We start from the raw sequence: 15,075 nt of genomic DNA, 5'->3' as shown, positions 1-15,075 counted from the left end.
TATGAATTGTGCAGTTTTCTCCATATCTAGGTAACATGTAGTCCTAGATTTTCCTCTGTAGTGTTTCTGTTCCTTTTATTCCTCCCCAACTTGCAGTCCTGTGAAAACATGAGTGACTTTGACCTAGGATCACTTGAGTGTCCACTCTTCACTCAGAATGAAAACGTGAGCTCACTTACATCACCATTACCACACTTTAAGGCTCAATAAGCATAATGCAACAGGGAAAATGTGTCTGTAACAACGACACGTACATGCTTGTCAGGGCACTCCTGCATCTCCAAAGGTTCCTCTAGAATCCAGTCTCCCTTCCTCAACAACGACAAACTGAACATCCTCAAGTTGCAGTTGTTATAATAACCTGGTTTGTGGTTTTAAATTTGCAAATCACCTACTAGCAGCTGAAACCCAGAATGGTGTGTTGGTATAGGTTCAGAGTTTGTCAGTTCACAGACAGAAACTCAATCATGTTTCATGATTATTAAAGTGATGTGACTGCATTTCAAAGTATAAGAAGTCCTGTTATGCCCTAATTTCTTTAACATTCTGATTGTTCACTGTGCAACTATCTACTTCTTGGGATTCTAAGGTGATGATCTGTTTATGCTAATATGGCAAAATAGCTGATACTTCTCTTGCTAAATATGAATAAAAATATCAAATTTACATTCTGGCACGCATTTCTCTTGGTAAGACATAAATCTATATGTGTAAAGGAAAGAGATATAAATATATGCATATAGTTATGCAAATATATGTACTTGTTTTTGCAAAGAAAGTTACAAGAGGGATACATATGAAACAGCTGATTGTGGTACCGTTGGGAGGTGGGCACGAGGACTCTGGAGTACTTCTGTTATCTATGTTTAGCTCCTGTACTGTTTTATTTTTAATGTCAGTATGTTATATAATTTTATCATTATAATTAAAAACTGAAAGTTTTCCTCAGTTTAATTAAAAATAGGAAGACAAAAAGAAAGAACTTCTTTCAGAGAAATTCCTAGATATGTCCACTTAATTACTGGCAGGGTTGACTCTGCTTGCAAATCAGCTTGCTCAGAGTTACAAGATTCCTTTTGATTTGTTTTTATGTCCAAAGTGACAATAACATGGCTTGTGTTTCTGTGGCCCTTTAAGTTTAAAAATGTGTTCAAGTACATAACACACGCTCACTCCTCACACAAACAACAGCATGAAATTTATTATTGCCTCTTTTTTCAAATAAGACAATGAATCTAAAGAATCTAACACTGCACTGTACATAGACACTGAACACCCACTTGTCGTGAAGATGATATAGGATGTGAATATATCAGGCAACGAGAATAGTAATTTAACAAATGCACTATTGATATCACCAGAGGCCATATATAATCCAGGAGGATTTAGTAGGACTCAAGCCATTTGGAGAGCCACCTTTAAGGGAATCACATTCAGAGTCTGAGACCCTTTTTTCTCAGTATGCTAAACAGAAATGAATCTCCACCTGTGAGTGTGGTTTGCTGTGTGGCAATAGCATAGCCATGGCAGCCTTGCCTATGTAAAATTTGCCCGGGGTGAAACAAACAAAAAAAGGTAACGACAATAAAGTACATGTATGCGTGAATCACCGTCAGTTTTCCGTAAGTCAGCCTCAATGATTCAAAGTTCAGGTGAGAAATTACATGTCAGCTTTATGTTTCAGGTGTGATATGCCTCCGGGAAGATTCCAAGTCAAGCTGCAGTATAAGGTGATGACCTGTGTATGCTAATATGGTGAAATAGCTGATAATTCTCTTGCCAACTATCAATAAGATAACTTATCTAGTATCTCTTTCTTTACTCTGACACATACTGATGTGAGATTCTGGTAAAAGAGATCCCTTTGCTTTGATGCATAAATCAGGAAACTTCAAGATATTGGTACTGCTAGAAACTTTCCAAACTGGAGTCATGACTTCCATATCATTAAATCGATCCACTGATACTTATTTTGATGAAAGCACTAGCTAACTCAAAACAGCATCTGTACTCAGTGATATAACTCAAACAAGCATAATGAATGTCTATCTTTTAATTTTTTATGAAAAGGCTTCATAATATATAATTAAGATGTTTTTCACATGTTCTACTGCTGAACCATCTGCAGGTATGACATTTAGCATCTGTACTTAAAAGTAGGCACCTGTTACATTCTGGTATTCCCGACTGTGAAGCATTTCAGATAAATGGAATGTGAGATCATTGAGAGTCAGGGTTCTTCTTGAATCCATCCTTTTCTTGGCATTTATTGTTTTATTGTAGCTACTTTTAGGGATTTTGAAGTCACACACATTGAAATATCTAATCAATAGCATTTGTTCTCAAGCTAGAAAAATCTTGGGTAAATGTGTAGTAAAAAAGGGTCTTTTATAGGATCCAAATTCATTATTTCTTTCCTCTAGCTTCTTTAGCTAGACCATACTTATATTGAAATACTTAAACCTTTTAAACTCTTTTTAAGTCATTAATTTCAAAAACACTTTTTAGAAGCTTTCTCCACTTTTGAAGAAAAAAAAACATCATGACATTTGAGGTGATTTGCATTAGATCAGTAAACATATCAAAATTTTGTACTGAAAAGGAAAATCACCAATGTCATAGGATATTTGAAAATTAACTTTGTGACAGTTGTAGAGGTAGCTGTGGTTCTTTTTTTTTTCCCCACTGGGAATCTAACTAGGGACCTTGCACTTGCCAGGCAGGCACTTGGGATACATAAGTATCATTCCAGAATTTATTAATTCTTGGGAACAGCAGGGAAATAGTACAAGCTACTCTTCCCTTACATGAACATAATCTCACTCCTCATTTCATAGGAGGCAGAGATGAAGTTTACAGATTCAAACACACCTCAACTCTGTGGCAATAAAATACCATGAAAGATGATCATGATCATGATCATGATAACATTGACCTGATGATTTTCTTTTATTTGCTAGCTACAAGAAAATTGGAATAGCACATGACACAGTAATTTCTTAAGCATTTTAGTAAATTGCAAGTTAATAAATAAAATCAACTCTTTTAACATATATGTGTATATTATATGTGAGGTATAAAACAATGCCTAATTTTATATGCTATTCAGTATAAATGTTTATATGCTATTTAGTATATATATTCTGCTGATTCATACAGAAAAATCAACTTTCCCTATTTTCTGAAATTGAATAAAGCACATTGACCACTTTCCCGTTATGGAACATTTAACACTTTTATTGTTATTTAAATATCTCATATGCCACTGTATTTTAACTAGAGAGAAAATTCTGGGAAGTCAGAGCAGTTGTGAAATATGCCCGCTTATACACAAATATTAAAGCATTTATTTGAGAGTAAGTTTTTAAAACTATCACATAATAAGACATGAGCAAGACATAAAATTAATCCTGAATGAGATATCTTGATTGGGTCTTAATTGAAGAACTGGTCTATGAAGATATATCATGTGCAGGTATAAACTCCTTATGATAAAAGTTATCATTATGTACTTCTAAAATATTGCCAACAAAATTAAAAATCAAGATAAGAATGATTTATATCTGGGAGTCACATATGCTTTATATGAAAATCATAAAATTATACTCATGAGGGTGAGATAATCACTCCATAGCAGGCTCTTGGGAACAGACAGCAACTTAGAAAGAGTTGAATCATCTCTTCACCAGTACCATTCAAAACTTCTCTATATTTATTAGTTATTTAAATTAGTTGCCACATTATTCATTTCAACAAAATATAATACTTATTGCAAAACTTAAAGTGTTTGTATAGTATTAGGGGCCGGTCAGCAACGTAAGCCAGTTGTGAGTATTAAGGGCTGAATAGTACTCACCATGTAACCAAGTTTGCATAGCCAAAGCCAAAATGAAATGATTTATATGACATTTATATAGGATTATGCATATGGTTATATATAGCTATATTTAAAGTAGTAGGCTAGTAATAGGATAGTTGTGTGTATATGTATATGTATAGTGCATATACATATATGTATACATACAGAGAGAGGCAAAAAAGAGAGAGAAGATTGAGAGAGGTATCTATATAGCAGTTAACTTAGTTACTGTATCAGTACTGTATATCTATAACTATTTTTATGTTTATATTCATATATATATGTTAATATACAGGTAAGTTAATATACCAATGGTATCTAACCACTGGTAGGTTCGTATACCAATATACACACACATTCAGATCCTTCATGGTATATTACCACTGGTAGGTATATTACCAATGGTAATAATACTGGTATATTATCAATGGTATATTACCACTGGTAGGTTAATATATACATACATCCACATCCTATATATATATTGTATGTAGTTATATATAATTATTATGGCTAATATGATAAACTATCTATAGTTTACAAATCTAGTTATAAATATTTTATATATACTATCAATACAGTTTTGGATTTGAAGGCACACACATACACATGCTGGTTATGATGGAATTCTAAAGATCATTCTCTTATTCAGTGATTTGCTAGAAGGGTTGTATGGCTGAGCCAATAGCTGTACTTCTATCTGAGGTGGTTATAGTGAAAGGAGCACAGAAGGATCACCAATGGAAAAAGACCCACATGCAGTGAGGAGAACTTCACACATAGAGTTCTGACTTTTTCTAGTTCTGCTGATAGAGCCCATTAATTATACTAATATCTCCAGCGGTTTAAAATGCACAGCGATGTGCCTGAAATGCTGCTGCCAAGGAAAACTTCTTAGAGACTCAGTGCTTCAGATTCACTGGAAGATGGGCACACAGGCACTTCAGCCTGGATAGAATACAGCAAAATGTCAGACTCCCAGAAAGAGTTCAGGTGTTAGCAAAGGCCACCTGGTTTGTAAAAGTAATGTGGGTATATTGAGAAACAGCTCTTCCTATCAGATAAAAGATAGTTCAAGTGCCAAATTCTCAGAGGGCAAGAATGACAATTTTGTAAATAAGCTCTTATAGACACAGCTTATGGCAGTCAATCTTTTCTGAAGTCCACCCCTTTGGCATTTGGTCAAGATGTCCTTATAATAAGAGTATCAAAAGGATTCAATGCAGTAATATGAAACCACTGTGCCACACTGGCCTCAGTTATGCCTGGATTTATTCGATTAAAACACGTTCTGTTGAGCACAGAGCACTATCATAGAAATCTAAGTGTCTTCCTCAGGTTTCCGTATTAACCTTTGTATGTTTTCCTAACGATCAATTCAGCTATATCCCAACCTTGGCCATTAAGGTGAAATCTTACCTCATATATTTCAAGTGGAGATAGGGTCATACAAGAACTATAATCTTGGAGTGCACACATGATATAATCAGAGCAAAAAGAGTTCACATCAAGCAGTCTATGTATTAGTAGTCAGGTTGTAAGGATTAGTGGAATCCACAGTGTGGTTCTGCACACATAGAACTTCTCCCTTCACATGCCCAGCTCAGTCTGAACAATCCAGTGTAAAGTGTTTTAGATCATCGATGACTACACTTCCACCGCAGTGGGAGTGGGAGCAGACCTGGAGCTCCTCTGCCTCATTTCATGTGCGCAGTGTGTCAGAATTGGGCCAGCCCGTGTTGTTCGTGGCCACAGCTGTCAGGTAAGAGAAACTCAACAGTCACCTCAGATTCAAGTATTCAAGTCTTGAGGCAGCTTGGAAAGCAGGTTAGAAAAAGAATATAGGATTTTCTTCTACAAAAAAGAAAAGCCTTCCAGTAACTGTTCTACTTGAATTCTGGAGAGAGTTAATTTTTTATATAAAAGATCATATTTTTTTTTCTTTTTAGTTAAAGACCCAGTAACTGATTTTCTATTGCTGCTGTGAGAAAGTATCACAAACTGGACCACTTAAAAATTTATTATGGTATCATTCAAAGAGTTGGAAAACTGAAATACATCTCAGCAAACTAAAATCAAGGTGTCAGTTGTAGTCCTGTCAGAAGGCTACATAGAAGGCTAAACAGAGTAGAAGCAATGTCCTTACATTTTCAGTCCCCAAAGGCTACCCACATTCCTTGTATCATGGGGCTTTCTTATATGTTTAAAGCTAGCACCATTATATTCCTCCAACCTTTCTCTTGTCATAATATATCTCTTTAGCTATACTATACTAGGAAACATTTGCCTGATTTTAAAGACTCATGTGATTAGACTGAACCCATTTATATAATCCTGCATTATATCTGCAAAGTCCCTCTCAACATAGGGTGATATGTTATATCTCACATAGTCACCGAGGGTTTGGGGGAGATTTACCTTTGTCCCTATTTAAATATATGTTGGTTTTAATGCACTCTCTGGACAACTTTGCTGCTCCAGATTTTTTAGTCCTTTCAGACTCTTCTTCTCAACTTTGCTCTGTTACTGAAAGTCATCTCGTATATGGTAGAAATCCTAAAATATCAAAGCTTTACAGATCCAATATTTCTGTGGGCAGAATATACAAATACAGCTCACAAGTTCCCAGTTGTAGCCAGTTATGCAGTGCAAGCCGTGAGTTCCTCTATAGTATGCTTGCTTTGAAAGACACTTGAAAGGTCTATGGTGCATATGCCAAAGTACTAAGCCTAGGAATGAGCAATGTCTATTTTGAATAATCCACCAGCCCCTGTGAGAGGCACTCCTGATAAGAACTAATGGATTAGATGCTAAGCACAACCAGAAAGCATAATTCAACTCCAAGCTTGATGAGGATTAGAAAATATCATTCTTGGCTTGTAGCATTGGTTTTGCCAGAGAGGCAAGAGGTGGTGAACACTGAAGAAGTAAGTTCTGTGTAGGTCAGGAGCTCTGTGCCTCCGAGTCCATAATACTAAAGATAAATTTGCTCTGTGATTTTGTGAAGTAGAAAGGAAGCAAAAATTCTGCCGCCCAAGTTCTTATGTCCTGGGCCAAGTTATGCTTCGTGTAGAAAACAAGCTATCTGAGCCAAGTGAACCCTGAAATGATTATGTGTCAGTTTGATGTGGCAGGAAATGTCCAGATATTGGTTAAATTTTTCTTCTCAATGTGTCTATCAGTGTGTTTCTGGATGGAACACACATTTGGATTAATAGAATGAGTAAGAGAGATTGTCTTCCCCAATGAAGGTGGCCCACACCTAATCCACAGAAGAAAGGTGTAGAATAAAAAGCAAAGTAAGAAGAAATTCTTAAACTGGGAGCATTTGTGCAAGCCTCTAATCTCAGCACATGGGAAACTGAGGCAGGAGGATTGCTCTGATTTTGAGGCCAGCCTGAGTTACAAAGTGAGTTCAAGGCTAACCTTAACTGTACAGTGAAGCCTGACTCAAAAAATTTTTTTCTTTATGTCCTAATATCTTCAAGTGGAGACATAATCTCTGGCTTTTGATTTGCACTAGAACTGGAGCTGATGACTTCTTGTGTATCTATATCTTGAAGAAGGCAGACCATAGACTTAGACTCTGTAATTTGTAAGCTAATTCTTCATAGCAACTTTATTTCTATATATGTATATTTGCCTCTCTCTCCTCCTCTCTCACTCTTCCTTATCTTGTGCCCTCCCTTCCTCTATTTCTTTGAAAAAACGAGGTTAATGCTGTCACTGACATGCTTTCCATCCCAAGAGTCTATTCACTTTCTGAAAACTAGTGTGGTAACCCTTGTATGAATTCCCAAACTACATGCTATTCTTTGGTTTGTCAACAAACTTTCTCCACTGCACTTTAAAAGCACATTAAGAGCCTCCTACCCAACTTTAGGTATTCTTAAGGTTAAGAACCATATTAGTCATATTCATTCATTCAATTGTATTTGTTTAGTTGTATTCAGATATCTTTGGTATCCATCTTAGTTACTTTTCTTGTTGCTTCCTTGTTGCTGAGACAAATACCGGACAGTGAAAGTTAAAGAAGGAAAATTTCATTAGCTTATAGTTTGTAGATCTTTTCTTCTGTAATCAGCTGGTTCCAATGTAGAGGGGCATAACGGAAGATGAATACCATTGAAATTTGAAAAAGAGTGACAAATCTCTCCTAATTTAAACCACATATTATCCCTTAAAAATGTATGTCCTCTTGTCATCTTACCTAATTTGTACCTAGCATTTAAAGAAGGAGCGAGGAAACAACTATAGATTATTTACTTTTAGGGAGATAAATTCATGCCAAAGCATTTTATAAGTCAGGAAACTAGGTGCAAGGGGATCTTCCCTATAAATCTTTTCAATAAAAGACTTTCTACTGTAAAGGGCATTTATCTTCTTTATTTCTGTTATTATCACTGGTTCATGAGGGTATTTTAGTGTCAATACATTCACATAGACACTCAGTTTATAAGACTTATATAAACAAATTTTCCAAGGAAGCCACTTTACACAACTTGTATTTGTGAGAACCTATAAGAAAATAAGACCTCCAAATTTTCCTGTATTACAAACTGATACAGAGACTGTCATGACAGAGACTATGAAATAGTGAAAGAAGAAATAGAGATTTTCCCCAAAGATGAAACTGCACATAATTTGTAAAAATGTCTTTCTGTAAATACATTACCATCACCTTTGACATGATCCAACTGGAGGTGCAGTTACTAAGGAATGAACTGACATAGGGTGACCAAACTTTTAGAGCTAATTTCACATAGGTCCAGGGCAAACCAGAGCTCATTTGTCACCGTAGGGTATTTCATGGGCTTCTTGCTCAAGATTATATTTGGGGATTTTCCTGGGAAAGAAGGTCAGAGCTAGGAAAGGGACTAAAGGCACAACTATCAACAAAGAAGAGCAACATAGAAGATCAGGTTCGTGACCTAAATAAGAGCAGTACTGATGTCCGAAAACCCAGAGAAAAAAGAGCTCAGAAATTCTAGGGGATGAATTTTGCTTCTGAACTGCACAAATGACATATAGATTCTTATTTTATAGATGTGTGCAGAGCGTGATTCTAAGCTGCCCTTTCAACACTTTTTCGGCCTGTCTGTTTTGTCTGCAACTAATCATGGCTTAAAGTTTGGTGCATCTGCCTTCTCACACTACTGTATGCAGTACATATTCATATACATTTGTTTTGTGACTTTGTTTTTCCTTGAGATCTGTTTTTATTTTAAGACTCTTTTCAAGTCAATGCTTAAAGACCAACTCATTATTTTAAAAACTAAGGTGTTATATTTTATGAGATATTCCATAAGATGTGTAATGGTTTGTTTAACTATTGACCTACTGATGGTAGTTTTAACATTTCTCACATAATAATTCAAGAAACATTTTACATTATACATTTCTATGCACAGAATGAAGCATTACCAGTGGATATAACAAACAATTGTAATTAATGTGTATATGTTATTTATTATCTGTCAATCTGTATGTTAATCTTTATGATAACTGTGTGAATGATTACTGTGGTTATCCCCATTTTATCCAGATGAAGAGATTGCAGTTCAGAAATGTTAAAGAGCATCAAGAAGGCCAAACTGCTAAAAAGAGACAGAGTCAGAGGACCAGGGCCTGGTAGCAGTCTTCCAGAGGTAGGACAGAATTGCAATGGTTGGATGGAGGTTATATCTAGAAATCTTTAAATAATTGAAATCCTACATTCTTTAAAGTGCCTTCACGTGGTATTTTCTCCTTATAACTAAGCACAGTGTTGGTCAATCCTTATTTAGAAATTTACCTTCTTTTTGTCTTTTTGAGACAGGGTCTCACTATGCAGTTCAGGCTGGCCTTGAGCTCACTTAGTAGAAATTTACTTTTTGTCTCTACTGTTACTTCATACGCACCTGGAATTTTGTCTCTGAGCAAAATATACAGGGGACATAGTGCATAATTTTTTTCTTAGCTGTATAAAGACCTTTAAAGAGCATGACAGACTATTGTCTCAGCCACAATAAGACTAACTATTTTTGAATATTTTTTACACTACGTAATACCTCTTTAAAGAAATTTTTAATCTAATGAGAAAACTGATATTACTTCTTAATTTATTTGTATTTCTTTTGGTGACTATTCCGGTTAATCCCTGCCACATTCCTTTCATTGTGAAAGCTTTGTTTTTATCTTTTATTTAATGTCAATATGTCTGGCTTTTTAAAAATAAAAGTATTTTACATATTCTATATGAGGCTCCTGTGATTTGTATGTCTCAAATATTGATCAAAATTGAACTAATTTATTTAGTTAAGCGGTGGAAATGCTGAAGGTGCTGCCACTAGCTGCAATTACTTTCACATGTTAAATGATTAGCCACTTCATAGGAAGTAGAGAAATCGAAGCTCTTAATTGTGATTGTTTCACACACCCAGATTATTCTCCCATTATTCCTTTGCACGGTAAATTTGAGGCTATACCTGAGAATCTACTAAAGAGAATACAGCAAAATGTTATTTGATACTGAGCGATCAAGGCCTATCCAGTGTGGCAAGCCTTGTAGAGATAAGTGCTCAAACTGCAACTCTAAACCCACTTGTTTCTCTCAAAGCGCCAACACTGTGATTAAACCTGAATATAGAAATTTTAGTTTAGAAAAAACAACTCGCATTAACATCTTTTGTCTTAAAAGGAAAACAAATGATATGAGTGCCAAAAGTTTACCATAAGTATCCTAGGTGTTCATCCTATAGTAACCACTGAATGAAAGTTAGCCATCAATACTAGAATTCTTGATTTTGTCATCACTCAGAGTTCAATTTCACATGATTTTAAACTAAAACTCTTTTTTTCAGTATGGAGTACACAATATCAAATGACTAGGATGCTTTTCCTAGATTTAAGAACCTAGTGCTCCTTCTTCAATGCTGTTGAATCCCGTGGGAGGTTAACAGAATTGAAACAATGATCTTTTCTTTAGTCAGTTTAAGATTCACCAACCACAGTAGAATATATGTAACAAGAGAAACATTCCGTCAAACTCATGTCCCTCAATTCCCAATGCTATTGCAATATGTGATTTATATAATAAAAAAAACATACAAAGGACCCAGAATACCAAGTTCTCCAATACTCAGAAATGCACCTCACTGTGATTCTAAATATGATATGTAATGGATGTTATTGATTACCAAAACTTCCAGAAGGCTAGAAATATATTAATCATAATTTCATGTAATGAGAGTCCATAGATTAATTGGGTTGAAGAAAATAAAATGCTAATCTCTGAAACAATATAGCAAGGGATAAACATTAACATAAATGATGAATAATTTAATTAAATTAATTGAACTTTGCAAACAAGGGACCATAAAAGGATAAGAAAACATTCGTTTTCTCTCATCATGTTTTAATTTCTATGAGACTGTTCTACAATTGCAAATAAATAAATAAAAGTTACTGGTGGTGGTGGGGACTTAAGTACTATGTTTTTATAAATTATGATATTATATGTAAAATATTTTCATACTTATTTCAAGGTAGACTATTACAAGTTAAAGATGGAATATATAACCCATATAGTAACCAGTGAATTAAAATATTAAGTAATAAGTCAATAATTATATTGAGTTTAGAAAATACAGTTATTCCAAAGACGTCAAGATAAATGGTATAAAACACAGATGAGAGAATTTTTTAAAAATATACCAGTTTAAAACCATCAGTAAAAATCAGTCTTTCAAAACACACAATATTAATAATTGTATTAAATATAATGGTGCAAATATTCACATATAAGGAAGAGATTCTCACAGTGGATAAAATATCCAATTTGATTTTATTCTATCTATGAGGAGCTCATTTTGAACCAAAAGTTAGTTAAAATGGAAAAGAAAGAAAAAAGCCATACCTTAAAAACACTAAACATGAGAAAGATTTGGAGAGCTTAGTGATAGACCTTAGGCTTAGCCTGTGCTAATCCATGGCTTCAGACCTCAGTATGTGAACCCTCCCACATGCACACAAATTATAGTGGATCTATTAATGTTTGAAGAAGTCCACCACAGAATAAGGAATATTATCAAGGCTAAAAGGGTAATCTACTATGATACAGACTCAATAAAAAGACATAACAGTTTTGACAACTGAAACATACACCCATAGAGCTTCAAAACGTGTAGAAAAAGCCTAACAGAATCAAAAATATAAATATGCAACCCTACAATTATAGTGGGTGTTTTAATACTACTCTATATAAAGGAGAAGAAATCAGAAAAGATATGCCAAAGTGGAAAAAATCAAATTATTTTAGGTAATTGATATTTACAAAGCACTCAACCTATGTATTAACAGAATCATTATTCTATTTGGAATCATCTCTGTTTTAAATAAATGCATAAGGTTTCAAGTAATAGTATATTTATGTTTTAGACAAAGAAGTAATGCATAATATGCTACCTAAAGAAAAAATATTTTACCAGAGTTCAACTAACTATATCTAGAAAAATCCTCAAATATTTGGAAATTCAAAAAGCACATTTTTAATTTCTACAGTCTAAATAATTTATTTTTTGACAAAAAATAAATTATTTTGACTTACAAAAAAAATTTGTGCCATAGAGCTAAAGCATACTTGGAGGGAAATTTATGGCTTTAAGTGTTAATATTAGAAAAGAGATACTGAAAACTCATTCTTTAAGCTTTCTCCATGAAAGCTACAAGAAAGAAGATCAAATTTAACATGAAATAAGGAGGATAGGTAAAATAATGCAAAGATGAATGGAATGAAATAGAAAATGAACAATAAAATTTAATACAATCAAAGCCAGTTCTTTGAAATGAATAATACAGTAGATGACTATTCAGCTCCATTGTTCAAAAAGAAATAAAGAGAGCAAAATAATATAAAGAATCAAAGAGGCAATGTTACATCAGCTACTACAGACTGAAAGTTTTTTACCTCCAGCTCTATTGATGTTTTGGACAATGGAAGCATCCATTTGGTACACTCTCTGCCTTAAAGATGTTTAGCAGCATCTCTGGCTTCTACCCACTAGATGACAGTAGCAACCCACAGTCTTTACACTCAAAAATGTCTCCAAACACTGTCAGTATCTCTCAGGGGGCAAAATAATCCCCAGTTGAAAATCACTGCTATAAATACTAAATAGATAATAAAGGATTATTTTGAAAAAATAAATACATTGGAAAGTTCCCCAAAGATGGAAACTTTCAAAACTAAATGTTCAAGAAGAAAAAGAAAACTAATTTATTTAAAAATCCTCTACAAAAGGATATATGTGTTAATATATTCTAATATTAACACTTAAAGCCATAAATCCTCATAAGCCAGTAGTACCCAAAATAATTATTATGTATTCTAGAAGTGTGTCAGGATCTAGAAAGTGAAGAAAAGCAAGCAATTTTATTGGAAGAGTCAAAATCTAGAGAAAATGAAATGGGTGGGACAAGTTTTTCCTTTTCCATGAGAGTATCTTGAAGATAAAATAATTCCCACAGTACAGCACTAGTTTATTGAAATCTGATGAAAATACCAGCAATTTTTCTAGCTAAGTAGCACATAAGAAAGAATCTGAACAAAGGAGATTTTATGAGAAGCATCAAGAAGCAGAGGAGAGGAAGTGGAATTTTACTTCTATTTCTAGGTATGAATCCTGTACAAATTTCAGTACATATTTGACCATGTTTGCCTAAACCCAAAATAAAGACCCCTGGTTACAGATGAAAAGCGCTGAACTGTAGTATGTTCAGTCATAGCAGTAGCATGAGAGTTCAATTTCTGCCTAATCACATTAACTACCTATAAGAACAACCACTGACACTTTCCAGAGAAATATAACAGAGCCCAGAGTGTACACAATGTAACTACAAGATAGGAAAAACATGCCAAAATATATGTCATACAAAGAGCCAGGAAAATGTGACCCATTTCCAAAAAGAGATACCAATCTATGATGGTGCAGGTAGAAATTCCTGGAAAATTTTCCTAAAGCAAATATTACAAATGTGCCCGTTACAACAGAAAGGTAAAAGTCATATTTGAAATAAACATGAATTGAATGGCTTTAGAAATAGAAATAACATTAATGAGTTTGAAAATAGAAAAAAGAATCAAATGTGAATGAACAAAATTAATTTAAAAATATAAAGTGCACACACTAAATGGGAGGAAAAGTTTATAATACAAGTATCTGACAAAAGATTTACATGATGGCTGTATACAGAAGTCTAGTTTAACCAAAACAAGGCAAACAATGTTAATAGGAAGAAGATTTGAAAAAGCATTCAACAAATGAGGCCAGTAGGCATGTAAAAATACACTCAACATACTTGATAATAAAAGAAATGCAAGTTAAAAGGATGATGAAATACCTCTGCACACTCATCAAAAGTGCTAACCTTAAATTAACAATTGTTATTTGTCATGTGAGGTAAATGGGACTCTCCTACATAGTGTATACAACATAAAGTTGCACTAGGAATCAGTGCATTTGTAAACACTTAGTAGAGTCTTGCAAAGTTAAACATATACAAACAGAGAGCAGTTTGATTCCTATACCTTTATTCGAGAGAAACAAAAGCATTTTTCCATGCACAACCTAATTCATATTAGTCATACAGGAAAATAATCTAAATACCCATCAAGGAAATGAATATATAATAGAAGCAAAAGCAAGGATAAATATCTAAATCGCTATCCTGAGGAAAGATAGTCACTAAAACAACTATGCTATAGGATTTCATTTACATGAAATATAAGCTATCATCACAAAAATCAGATTACTGGTTGCCAGAGACACAGGCGAAGGGAAGTGTAGCGCATGAAGTGGTAATCTATGTGGAACAGTAGAGATATTTATGAACTTGACAGTGATTGAACTTTAAATATTGTTAGTTAATTCAACTTTGCCATTTAAATTAAAGACATCTACCATTCCTCCATATAGCTGGTGAGAAAAATATTTAACAACCAACCACAAACAAAGCAAAACAAGTCGTCCTATAAACTTCTGGCACAGTTGACCTTGCTAGTGAATTTTCTCAAATATTCTGTGATGAAATAATGTCAAATTTATACAACTCACACAATTTAAGGAGCTTGAGGTCATTCTGGGCTACAGAGTGAGTTCAACCTTAGCCTGAACTGCATAGTGAAACCCTGTCTCAAAAGACAAAAAAAAAAAAAAAAAAAAAAAGGACAGCTAGCC

This window comes from Chinchilla lanigera, unplaced genomic scaffold (genome assembly GCF_000276665.1).
Source record: "Chinchilla lanigera isolate Chin_1 unplaced genomic scaffold, ChiLan1.0 scaffold00023, whole genome shotgun sequence".
NCBI lineage: Eukaryota > Metazoa > Chordata > Mammalia > Rodentia > Chinchillidae > Chinchilla > Chinchilla lanigera.
This window is presented reverse-complemented; position numbering follows the sequence as displayed.